The sequence below is a fragment of the Glycine max genome, chromosome 1, assembly GCF_000004515.6.
Source record: "Glycine max cultivar Williams 82 chromosome 1, Glycine_max_v4.0, whole genome shotgun sequence".
Taxonomy (NCBI): Eukaryota; Viridiplantae; Streptophyta; class Magnoliopsida; order Fabales; family Fabaceae; genus Glycine; species Glycine max.
The window spans coordinates 22975767-22988245 of record NC_016088.4 but is presented as its reverse complement, the minus strand read 5'-3'; positions in this window follow the sequence as shown (position 1 = coordinate 22988245).

Sequence of the window (12479 nt, the reverse complement as noted above, 5' to 3'; positions counted from 1 at the left end):
AGGAAGGCAAGGAAGGAGTTCTTTCCTCGTGTGGAGACTACCCTAATGTTCCATTGATAGGGACTAGGGGGTGTATTAATTATAATCCTGCGCTCGCCATAAGACAGCTAGGGTATCCCATGAGGGGAGCGCCAACTGAAGAAAGTCTCTCGCCTTTCCTTGTGAGGAATCTAGGCGCGCAAAGTCTCAAGGCGATACAAAGAATCCACAAGGCGTGGAGGAGTCCGTTGAGGAAAGACGAGGAGCTTAGAGGCATCCGAAATGGAGTCATCGGAGGTTATCATGGATGGCTAAGAATTCACACGCGAGGGTTAGATTGGCTCTCCAAGTTGAAAGTTATCGATGAGGAGAACCTCGAAGCTCCGGAGGAAGATGAAGAAGTCCGAGCTCTAAAATCGGAGCTAGGGAAGGCAAGGCTCGCCAAGGAGAAGTTCAAATCAGTTGCTACACACATCCGGAAGGAGTGCACCGAGTTCCAAGAGGAAAACGCGGCCACTGCAAGAGCCCTTGAACAAGAAACCAAAAGGGCCCGCAAGGAGGAATATGGCCGAGAGAAATTCCGAGGAGCATTGTGGGGTAGCAACAATGAGCTCAAGCTCCGAAGAGAGGAGAGAGATCGGTCACGGGTGCATGGCATGATCTTAAAAGAAGAGTTAGTTGCTTGCACGAGGTCCAAAAGGAGTTTGGCTCAACACTTGGAAGCCACGAAGCAAAGCATGCTAGCTATCATAGGGAAATACAAGGAAGAATTGAACCAGTCCATGGCCCATGATCTAAAGCTAGTGGAGGATTTTGCACAAGTGTATGCCGAAAAAGAAGCAAGAGGGAGGGTGATTGATGCATTGCATCAAGAAGCGACTATGTGGATGGATAGGTTCGCCTTGACCTTGAATGGAAGTCAAGACCTCCCGCGTCTATTAGCCAAAGCAAAAGCCATGGCCGAAGTGTGTACTGCCCCCGAGGAGATTCATGGGCTAATCAATTACTGTCAACACATGATAGATTTGATGGCCCATATAATTAGGAATCGTTAGGTTCTCTTGTAACGCCTTTGTATAATCTTGGCTAGATGAAAGCTTTGTTCTTTTTATAAAATGAGAAGTTATGGACTCATCACGCTATCTAAAAACCTTGGGGTGGATCCAAGTGCTCCGATCATCCATTTGCATACTCATGTTTTGGTGGCATACTCACCGTTGTTTATTTCTTTAGGAATTTCATCATAACTAAGAAAACACCAAGGCACCCCTATAACACTCGATCCAGAAAAATGGATAATGAAGAGGGCGTGCAGGAACAGATGAAGGCCGATCTATCGGCCTTGAAAGATCAAATGGCTTCCATCTCGGAGGTCATGTTAAAACTCCAGAAAACCATAGAGGATAAAGCCACGGCAACCGCCTCCAGTACGGTTAGGGAAGCGGAGCCGGTACTGCAACCCGCTTTAAATCCGGGCCGAGACAGAAACACGGCCGTGTTTGGTCGAAGGTATAGTCCACAAGCTTATCCTTATGGCTTGCCTCCGGATTTCACTCCCCGTGCCACCCCGGAAGATTTAAGCCAAGCCCCTACTTTTGAGGGGCAACTCCCGCCTTATGACGACTATCCCGGACAAGACGATGAGGAAGGAGATACCCATCTTGGCCCCCTACTCCACCTCAAAGATCCGTCCCCACATGAACTACCCCAACCGAGCATAGTCCGCCATATCCCGGCCTCACCCACACCCGTAAAAGAATCTGTCCCCTTCGCGGAAGATAAGGGAAAGATTGAGGCGCTTGAAGAGAGGTTAAGAGCAGTCGAGGGCCTTGGCAATTACCCATTCTCGGATTTAGCAGATTTATGTCTCGTGCCCAATATCGTCATTCCTCCCAAGTTCAAAGTACCAGACTTTGATAAGTACAAAGGGACGACATGTCCAAAAGGGCATCTCCGGATGTATTGTCGAAAAATGGGGGCGTATTCTGCGGACGAGAAATTGTTGGTCCATTTCTTTCAAGACAGCTTGGCCGGAGCAGCTGTAGCATGGTATACCAATCTGGAAGCTTCCCAGATCCGATCATGGAAGGACTTGGCAACTGCCTTCATTAGGCAGTACCAGTACAATACGGACATGGCTCCCGATCGGAACCAGCTTCAGGGTATGACTAAACGAGAGCATGAGTCCATTAAGGAATATGCCCAAAGATGGAGAGATCTTGCAGCCCAAGTCGTATTGCCCATGACGGAAAGGGAGATGATCACAATTATGGTAGATACGTTACCCACGTTCTACTATGAAAAGCTGATAGGCTACATGCCAGCTAACTTTGCGGATCTCGTCTTCGCCGGAGAAAGGATTGAATCTGGATTACGAAAAGGCAAGTTCGAATATGCTTCCAACAACAACAGAAGAGCCCCAGTAGTGGGCGCGAGGAAAAAAGAAGGAGACGCCCACGCAGTCACCACCGCCCCAACGTGGATGAAAGCACCCCAAAATATCCAAAGCTCATACCAGCCCAATCCCCCAAATTTTTTAATCCGAGCCGGGAATTCTCTCCCGACTCAAGTAAAAGGACCACCCGCAGCAGAAAGAGCGCCGGCCCAACGCACAGCTCCAGCCGCACCCCGGCCAGTTAATAATACAGCCCCCGGCGCGACCTATAAATATGCACAGTACCCGCCCCCGAAAGACAACTTCCCTCCTATTCCCATGGCATACTCCGAGTTATGGCCTTCATTATTGGAGAATCATTTGGTGGTGGCCATACCCGGGAAGGTTCTCCAACCACCCTACCCCAAGTGGTATGACCCGGGTGCCAAGTGTGTGTACCATAGTGGAGTTCCCGGACACAATATTGACTCCTGCGTCCCGTTCAAGTATAAGGTGCAGCACCTGATTAGTGCCGGCTGGCTATCATTTCAGGATGAAGGCCCAAATGTTAAAACCAACCCGCTAGCTAGTCATGGAGGGGCTAGCGTGAACGCCGTCGAAGAGGATGGCCCATCGTGGGCAAAGAGATTAGGAGACGTAGCTACTTCTAGACACTTCATCTATCAATCACTGCAAGCGGCGTGCATGGTCTCCCGTGGTGGAGACGAAAGGGATGAATGTTTGTTTCACCTCGGGGAGTCGCATGACATAGAAACCTGTCCCGCGGTGGAAGAATTGCTTCAGCGGCTCATGGATTGCGGGCAGCTTGAAGTGTCCATAGGAGGGAGGGAAGAACCACAAATTTGCATGCAGTCGAAAAAGAGGAAGGTTCCTTTAACCCCCAAGGCCCTAGTGATATGTTTTACTAGGAAAGGGACCGGCTCCACACCCATATACCCCTGGACGACGCCCAAACCAACGCCATTTGCATATCAAAGTAATAAGCCCGTTCCGTGGAAGTATACCCCTCCCGCGTCCAGCGAAAGAGTTGCAACCGAAGTTGACTCCCTATCAGCTAAAGTAACCAACATCACCGGCCTCAGTGGCATAACCCGCAGTGGTCGGGTGTTCTCTTCCCCTCACCCGGCGGAATTGCCCTCTAAAGGGAAAGCGCCCATGGTCCAAGAGCCCACAGATATAGCCACCCCCTCGAAAGAAGTAGATCCTCCAGTAGTAAGAGGGGCCGAAAAGAAAGAAGGACTTCAAGGAAAAACAGTGACTTTGGAAGAAGCCCATGAGTTCCTCCGCCTCATCCAACAAAGCGAGTTTAAGGTAGTCGAGCAACTGAATAAAACTCCGGCAAGGATCTCTTTGCTTGAACTACTCATAAACTCCGAGCCTCATCGTGCGCTGTTGATAAAGGTCCTTAACGATGCCCATGTAGCACATGATATCTCAGTGGAGGGTTTCGAAGGCATCGTTAATCATATAACCACCAACAATAATATCGCGTTTTCGAAAGAAGAGATTCCCGTTGAAGGGAGAGGACACAACAAGGCTCTACATGTGTCGGTGAGATGTATGGACCATGTTGTCGCAAAGGTACTTATCGACAATGGATCGAGTTTAAATGTAATGCCGAAGACCACTTTGGAAAAGCTTCCTTTTAGTGCATCGCGTTTAAAACCGAGCTCGATGGTGGTGCGAGCCTTTGATGGTACTCGGCGGGAAGTGATGGGGGAAATCGACAATCCCATTCAGATAGGCCCCCACACTTGCAATGTGGTGTTTCAAGTAATGGATATAAATCCCGCCTATAGCTGCCTCTTGGGAAGACCTTGGATTCATGCCCTGGGAGTGGTCCCTTCAACGCTTCACCAGAAATTGAAGTTCGCAGTGGGTGGACTTTTAGTGATAGTGTCGGGTGAAGAGGATATGTTAGTGAGCTGCCCCTCCTCCGCACCGTACATAGAAGCGGCGGAAGAATCATTGGAAACGGCTTTCCAATCCTTTGAGGTGGTGAGCTGCGCCTCGGTGGAACCAAGTCAGTCGCTACCTTCTCTCTCCAACGCGGCCATAATGGTGGCGCGTGTTATGCTCAGGAACGGATTTGAGCCCGGAATGGGTCTAGGCAAAGACTGCCTCGGGAATGCCGCCGTGGTCAATATCAAGGGAAATCCACACAAGTATGGATTAGGGTATGAACCCAGGATGCCGGGGAGGAGGAATGTGCCGTCAAGATTTCGGGCGGATAGGGTATGGCCCGGCTGTATTAGCCAGTGTTTCACCAGTGCTGGAATGGTGTCCGAGGAGGAGGTGGCCACAATAGAGGAGGAGTTCCCTCAAGACCCACCAAGTTTTGTGCAACCATGCCACCCCGATTCCCAAGTGGGGAACTGGCGCGTGGTAAGCCAGTCAGAAGTCTATACCGCTGATTCAATGTAATTAGAGCCTATAGATTTCCTTTCTCTTTTGTTTTGTGAAACCTACCTCATTAAATAAACAAAGAGATCTTGTTTCATCTGTTCTTGCAGTACCACCCTTTCTCATATCATTTTGCATGTTTTTTGTTTCTTTTGTCTTGTTTGGTATAGATATGAGGGTCGATTCTTTCAGGATCCTAACAACGAGGGTTTGACAATCGATTTCGATCGAGATATAAGCCAAACGATAAACGAGGAAGAGGAAGAGGACGTCCTGTCACCAGAGTTGGAGAGGTTGGTCCCTCAGGAAGAACGTGAAATGAAGCCTCACCAAGAAGAAACCGAATTGGTAAACTTGGGGACCACAGAGGAAAAGAAAGAAGTGAAGGTAGGAACCGGTATGACCGCGCCTATCCGACAAGGCTTAATAACCCTTCTTCAAGAGTATCAAGATGTCTTTGCGTGGTCATATCAAGACATGCCCGGTCTCGATTCCGACATTGTGCAACATAAGTTGCCCTTGAATCCTGGGTCTTCCCCGGTTAAGAAAAAGTTACAAAGAATGAGACCCGAGATGTTTTTAAAAATTAAAGAAGAAGTAAGGAAGCAGTTTGATGCAGGTTTCTTAGCTGTGGCGCAGTACCCGGAGTGGGTGGCCAACATTGTCCCAGTCCCGAAAAAGGACGGCAAGGTTCGAATGTGTGTAGACTACCGGGACTTGAACCGAGCCAGTCCTAAAGACAATTTTCCCCTGCCACACATTGACATATTGGTAGATAATACAGCCAAATTCACCCTTTTCTCATTTATGGATGATTTCTCGGGGTATAATCAAATAAAGATGGCACCCGAAGATGTAGAGAAGACCACTTTCGTCACCCTATGGGGGACATTCTGCTATAAAGTGATGGCCTTCGGGCTGAAAAATGCTGGTGCAACCTATCAGCGTGCCATGGTGGCGTTGTTCCATGATATGATGCATAAGGAAATAGAGGTCTACGTAGATGACATGATTGCCAAGTCTCGGATTGAGGACGAACACCTTGTCAATCTGCGTAAGCTGTTTGGAAGATTGCGGAAATACCAATTAAAACTGAACCCAACCAAGTGCACCTTTGGGGTGAAGTCGGGGAAGTTGCTAGGATTTATCGTAAGTCAGAAAGGGATAGAGATAGATCCCGAGAAAGTGAAGGCCATCCTTGAAATGCCGGAACCACGCACGGAGAAGCAGGTTCGGGGGTTTTTGGGCAGGTTGAATTATATCGCGAGATTTATCTCGCAACTCACCCCTACTTGTGAGCCCATTTTTAAGCTTTTACGTAAGAACCAGGCGGTCCTGTGGAACAGTGACTGCCAAGAGGCCTTCGAGAAGATCAAATAGAGTCTCGCGAATCCCCCAGTGCTCATGCCACCTGTAACAGGAAGACCTATTTTCCTGTACATGACCGTGTTGGACGAGTCTATGGGGTGCGTGTTGGGTCAGCATGATGATTCTGGGAAAAAGGAGCAAGCCATCTACTATCTGAGCAAGAAGTTTACCGCATGTGAGATGAATTACTCAATGCTGGAAAGGACGTGTTGTGCTCTGGTATGGGCATCACATCGGCTTAGGCAGTATATGCTCAGCCATACCACGTGGCTTATTTCCAAAATGGATCTTGTGAAGTACATCTTTGAAAAACCAGCCCTCACGAGACGAATCGCTAGGTGGCAGGTACTATTATCTGAATTCAATATCGTTTACGTCACCCAAAAAGCGGTAAAGGGAAGTGCCTTAGCAGATTATTTGGCCCAGCAACCCCTCCAGGATTATCGGCCGATGCACCCCGAGTTCCCAGATGAAGATATCATGGCCCTGTTTGAAGAGAAGCGAACGCACGAGGACATAGACAAATGGATTGTTTGCTTTGATGGGGCGTCAAATGTTTTGGGTCACGGAGTAGGGGCAGTCCTTGTATCCCCGGATGATCAGTGTATTCCTTTCACGACTAGGCTAGGTTTTGATTGTACCAACAATATGGCCGAGTACGAAGCATGCGCCCTCGGGGTTCAGGCGGCCATTGATTTTGATGTAAAACTACTCAAGGTGTATGGAGACTCAGCTTTGGTGATACGCCAGTTGAAAGGAGAATGGGAAACTAGGGATTCGAAGTTGATACCCTATCAAACTCACATCTTGAGGTTAGCCAAGTACTTTGACGACATTTCCTTCCACCACATACCTCGGGAAGAGAATCAAATGGCTGATGTGTTAGCCACCCTGGCATCCATGTTTCAACTTGCCCCACACGGGGATCTGCCATACATCGAATTCAAATCTCAAGGCAGGCTGGCATATTGTTATGCAATAGAGGAAGAGCGGGATGGGAAACCGTGGTATTTCGACATCAAGCAGTATGTCGAGAACAAAGAATACCCACCAGGGATTTCTGACTATGACAAAAGGACGTTGAGGAGATTGACTACTGGTTTCTTTGTAAGTGGTACCATCCTGTACAAACGAAACCACGACATGACCCTCCTACGATGCGTAGATGCCAAAGAGGCGAACTTCATGATTGAGGAAATCCACGAGGGTTCCTTTAGGACACATGCCAATGGGCATGCTATGGCCAGAAAAATCCTTAGGGCCGGCTATTATTGGCTCACCATGGAAAGCGATTGCTGCGCTCATGTCAGGAAATGTCATAAATGTCAGGCATACGCGGACAATGTCAATGTTCCGCCACATCCTCTGAATGGTATGTCCGCCCCTTGGCCCTTTTCCATGTGGGGAATAGATGTCATTGGGGCCATCGAACCCAAAGCGTCGAACGGTCACCGCTTCATTCTTGTGGCGATAGATTACTTCACCTAATGGGTCGAAGCAGCTTCTTATACTAATGTCACAAAGAATGTGGTAGTTAGATTTATAAAGAAGGAGCTGATTTGTCAATACGGACTCCCCAGGAAGATCATTACTGACAATGGAACCAATCTGAACAATAAGATGATGCAGGAGATGTGCGAAGACTTCAAGATCCAGCATCATAACTCTACCCCTTATCGGCCAAAGATGAATTGGGCTATAGAGGCTGCGAATAAGAATATTAAGAAGATTGTTCAAAAAATGACAGTGTCATACAAAGATTGGCATGAGATGTTGCCTTTCGCCCTACACGGATACAGAACCTCGGTACGAACCTCTACTGGGGCAACGCCGTATTCCTTGGTTTATGGGATGGAAGCAGTGCTCCCATTTGAGGTAGAGGTTCCTTCTCAGAGGATCATGGCGGAGTCAGGCCTAGAAGAGTCAGAATGGGCTCAAGCACGCTACGACCAACTTAACCTTGTTGAAGGTAAGCGTTTGGCCGCCATGAGCCATGGGCGTTTGTATCAACGAAGGATAAAGAACGCATTCGACAAGAAGGTACGCCCGCGCAAGTTCAACGAGGGGGATCTCGTGCTGAAGAAGATGTCCCATGCTGTTAAAGATAATCGAGGCAAGTGGGGCCCGAATTATGAAGGACCTTTCGTGGTGAAAAGACCTTTTTCTGGGGGTGCTCTGATACTCACCCACATGGACGACGAGGAGTTGCCCTCGCCCGTGAACTCCGATGTAGTTAAACGATATTACGCTTGAAATTTGGGGCAATCGAGAGGACCGTTGCATGTTCTTTTAATTCTGAGTTTTTGTTCTTCTTGGTTTCCTCTAGGGATTCCCATTCACTGTATTTGTCTCGTTTCTTTGAAAAGAAAAGATGGGCGAGGTTTCAGTCCTCCCTTTGGTTTCAAACCTTGTGTCTTAGATTTGTTATAACTTGAGCCCTCTTCGCTCGGTGTATGGGGGTGCCCCAAACGCTTGTCTAAAATTGAATCTAACCAGCCTTCACTAAGAAAGTCATCGCATTAGGAACATTCATACATGCACATACACATGCATATTTTGTGGTAATAGGGGCAGGGCTTTCTTGGGTCACGGTTAGAAGTCGAGACAAGTTGACTGCGGAAATCAACCGGGGTAAGACGATGACCGGACATGATTGGCCATTGGATTTTTTTATTTCCTACTTACAGGTACATGGGGACGAATGCAAGTGGGGATAGGGTCACGACCGACCGATTGTTGCCCCTTCCCGGCGTTAAACAGGGCCCTGGGATTTCCCGGATAAGTCCAACAGGGCCCTGGGATAAGTCCAACAGGGCCCTGGGATTTCCCGCCTTGATCACAGGACTCTGTCAGTCGTTCAGAGTCCCCGTCACACCTAGCAAGGTGATTCGGCCGCCCATCACCCGAGCTTTTATTGAGAAGTATTGCACACAGAGACAGGCCCGGGGGAATGCTCCACAGGCCGCAGACGTGCCGCCACCTCATCAGGCTGGTCCAGCCGGATCGTTTGATACGGAGCAGTATTTGCGGCATTTGGTTCGCCAGCAGGCGGCCAACCACCGGGCTCATATACAGACCCATGATTGTCTTTACCAGATGAGCCTCAGCCTGCAGAGCCAGGGTTTTACTTCTTTTCTGTGCCCTACTCCGGACCAGTTTAGGGCAGAGGTCGCATGGCCTGGAGATTGGCCTGAGGCCCGGGCAGGAGAGGCGCCAGCAGAGGCTCCCGACGAGGCAGATGAGGCCCGCGAGGACGAGGAGATGACCGATTTACTTGATTTCTTAGGAGGAAGCAGGGCCACATGATAGGGAGATTCCTTGATCCATATTTCTTTTTGTTTCCATTTTTCTTGGTATATATCATCATATTTTTGTTTGACTAAGGGACTAACGTTTGTTTCATGTTTTGACTTTTGTTTTGTACATACATATCGTTTGAGTTGTTACGTCGGTACTTGTTTCATTGTTGTCAATAGTGTTTGTTGAAATTCCGGAACCGTGTAGAGTTTTTCATTTAGGAACGTCGTCCTAAAAATAAAATGAACCAAAAATCCTAATAAAAAGAAAGAAGCGTTGTGAATAAAAGTCATGTTCATAAAGAAAAGAAAAAGGTTTTTATCTATACATGTATGTAAAAGGAAAATGTGTATAGAAGGTCTTTGTGTGTAAATGATGCGTGGAAAGGAATTCTTGTGTGTGTGAGCAACGAGTGTATATGAAGAAACTTTTGTGTGAACTGTAAGTGTGTGTTGGGAAAAATGAAAAATCTTTGAATGTAAATAGGGTTTGTATATAGACCGTGTGACGTAAAGAGAAGAGTTCTAATGCGTGTACAGAAAATGTTTGTCATGTATAAAAATATAGATGCACAAAGAAAGGTTTTCCTCATAAAGGACCACAGGTGTATAGTTTTAGTGAACATATATAAAAATAAAACAAAAAGTAAAGAGAAAGAAAGACCGCGAAGGTCGACATGTTATAGTTAAGAAGTATAAATCATTCGTAAAGAGCAAATGCATCTTCTGGAAACAAGGGACTGATGCTAAGAGTTTATTTTCCGGAATAAACCGAGATAAGAATGGATGAATGCATTGAACTGATGAAAGAACATAACTTGGAAACGTTGGGTCTGTCTGGGTAAGTTCCCAACCGTAGTGTCACAATGCCATAAATCGGATGCTTGAGTGCCCACCTGGCTGTAGCCATGACTAATTTTGCACATTGTTTTCAAATCATCATTGTCACGCGTGCCTTATGGAATAGTGTGGAAGTTCGGCTCGAGACCGACACCTTGACACCCTAATTTGTTTTGCCCCAGATATCAAGATTGGGTTTCCACGATAAAAGACCCCATTGAAACACAACCTTAGACATTTTTGAACCTTGGCCTGTAAAAAAGGAATCCTCATTCCTTCCCCCGAAGCAAAGGACAGCGGAATCTCCTCAAGGGAGAGCGAATAGAATGCTAAAACCCGATTTCCCAAAGAAAGGGATGGGGAAGGAGAAGTAAAAAGAAAGAAAAGGAAGAAATGGAAAGAAAGAAAAAGAAAAAGATGAAAATAAAGAAAAGGAAAAAAAGAAAGAAAAGGAAGGATTCCCGATCAAAGATCGAAAGGAAGTAAAAAGGGAAAAGAAGCAATTCTCGATCAATGAAAGAAAGAGAACGGAAGATCTTCAGACCAGATAAATTTTCGGCAAGGTAAGTGACTGCCGGCAAAGGAAAACCCATTTTTGGTGTGTCTTCCCTTCAGATTGCCATTCAAGGTCGTTCTCGACTGGCGATATCCCACCCCACATGAACAAAGAGGAAAAGACCAAAACACCCAGCGTCCTCTCCAAAAACACTACCCTCGAGAAAATCCTATTGATTCGTGATCGTACATGTGATCTCTGATTCGATAGGAAATCGTGTGCAAAATAAAGTCATGGTGTAGTTATGGTTTGGGAGTAGGATAAAACACTTGCCTTGTGAGTTTTATACACTATGAGTGATTTATTTTCAGCTTAACCCGATGTTTCCCCTGCATGTTCATTTGAAAGCTAAAAGTTGACATCCTGCCTTTCATTCTCGGTTACAAGGAAAATTACCCATGGCACAAGTATATTATTTCTCTAAGATATGGTGCTCTCGCGAATGATTTATTTTTCTTTACAAAAAGCATGTTTGTCTTTCAGGTGGAAGAACCCGGTAGACCGTTTGGTCCTGCCAACCACCCTTTTTCGGAGCCCCATGAATGTTATTGCCTAGCGCTGTTCATGTGTCCTCCACTTTCGAGTTTGGAGTTGTGTTTCATGATTGCCTAAGTGCGGACCCTCAAGGCAATCCTCCATTCTTACCCTTTTTCGGAGCTCCATGAATTGCGTTTTCGTTCATGTGTCCTCCACTTTCGAGTTTGGAGCTGTGTTTCATGATTGCCTAAGTGCGGACCCTCAAGGCAATCCTCCATTCTCCCCCTTTTTCGGAGCCCCATGAATGTTATTGCCTAGCGCTGTTCATGGGTCCTCCACTTTCCAGTTTGGAGTTGTGTTTCATGATTGCCTAAGTGCGGACCCTCAAGGCAATCCTCCATTCTCCCCCTTTTTCGGAGCCCCATGAATGTTATTGCCTAGCGCTGTTCATGTGTCCTCCACTTTCGAGTTTGGAGCTGTGTTTCATGATTGCCTAAGTGCGGACCATCAAGGCAATCCTCCATTCTCCACCTTTTTCGGAGCCCCATGAATGTTATTGCCTAGCGCTGTTCATGTGTCCTCCACTTTCGAGTTTGGAGCTGTATTTCATGATTGCCTAAGTGCGGACCCTCAAGGCAATCCTCCATTCTCCCCTTTTTTTTCGGAGCTCCATGAATTGCGTTTTCGTTCATGTGTCCTCCACTTTCGAGTTTGGAGTTGTGTTTCATGATTGCCTAAGTGCGGACCCTCAAGGCAATCCTCCATTCTCCCCCTTTTTTCGGAGCTCCATGAATTGCGTTTTCGTTCATGTGTCCTCCACTTTCGAGTTTGGAGCTGTGTTTCATGATTGCCTAAGTGCGGACCCTCAAGGCAATCCTCCGTTCTCCCCCTTTTTTCGGAGCTCCATGAATTGCATTTTCGTTCATGTGTCCTCCACTTTCGAGTTTGGAGCTGTGTTTCATGATTGCCTAAGTGCGGACCCTCAAGGCAATCCTCCATTCTCCACCTTTTTTCGGAGCCCCATGAATGTCATTACCTAGCGTTGTTCATGTGTCCTCCATTATCAAGCGCGAAGCCTCTGGTGACTGGGAAACACGTTCTTCTGTTGTTTTCTGGATCGGTTCCTTCGCCAAATATGTGTATATGTGTATATGTATATTATATT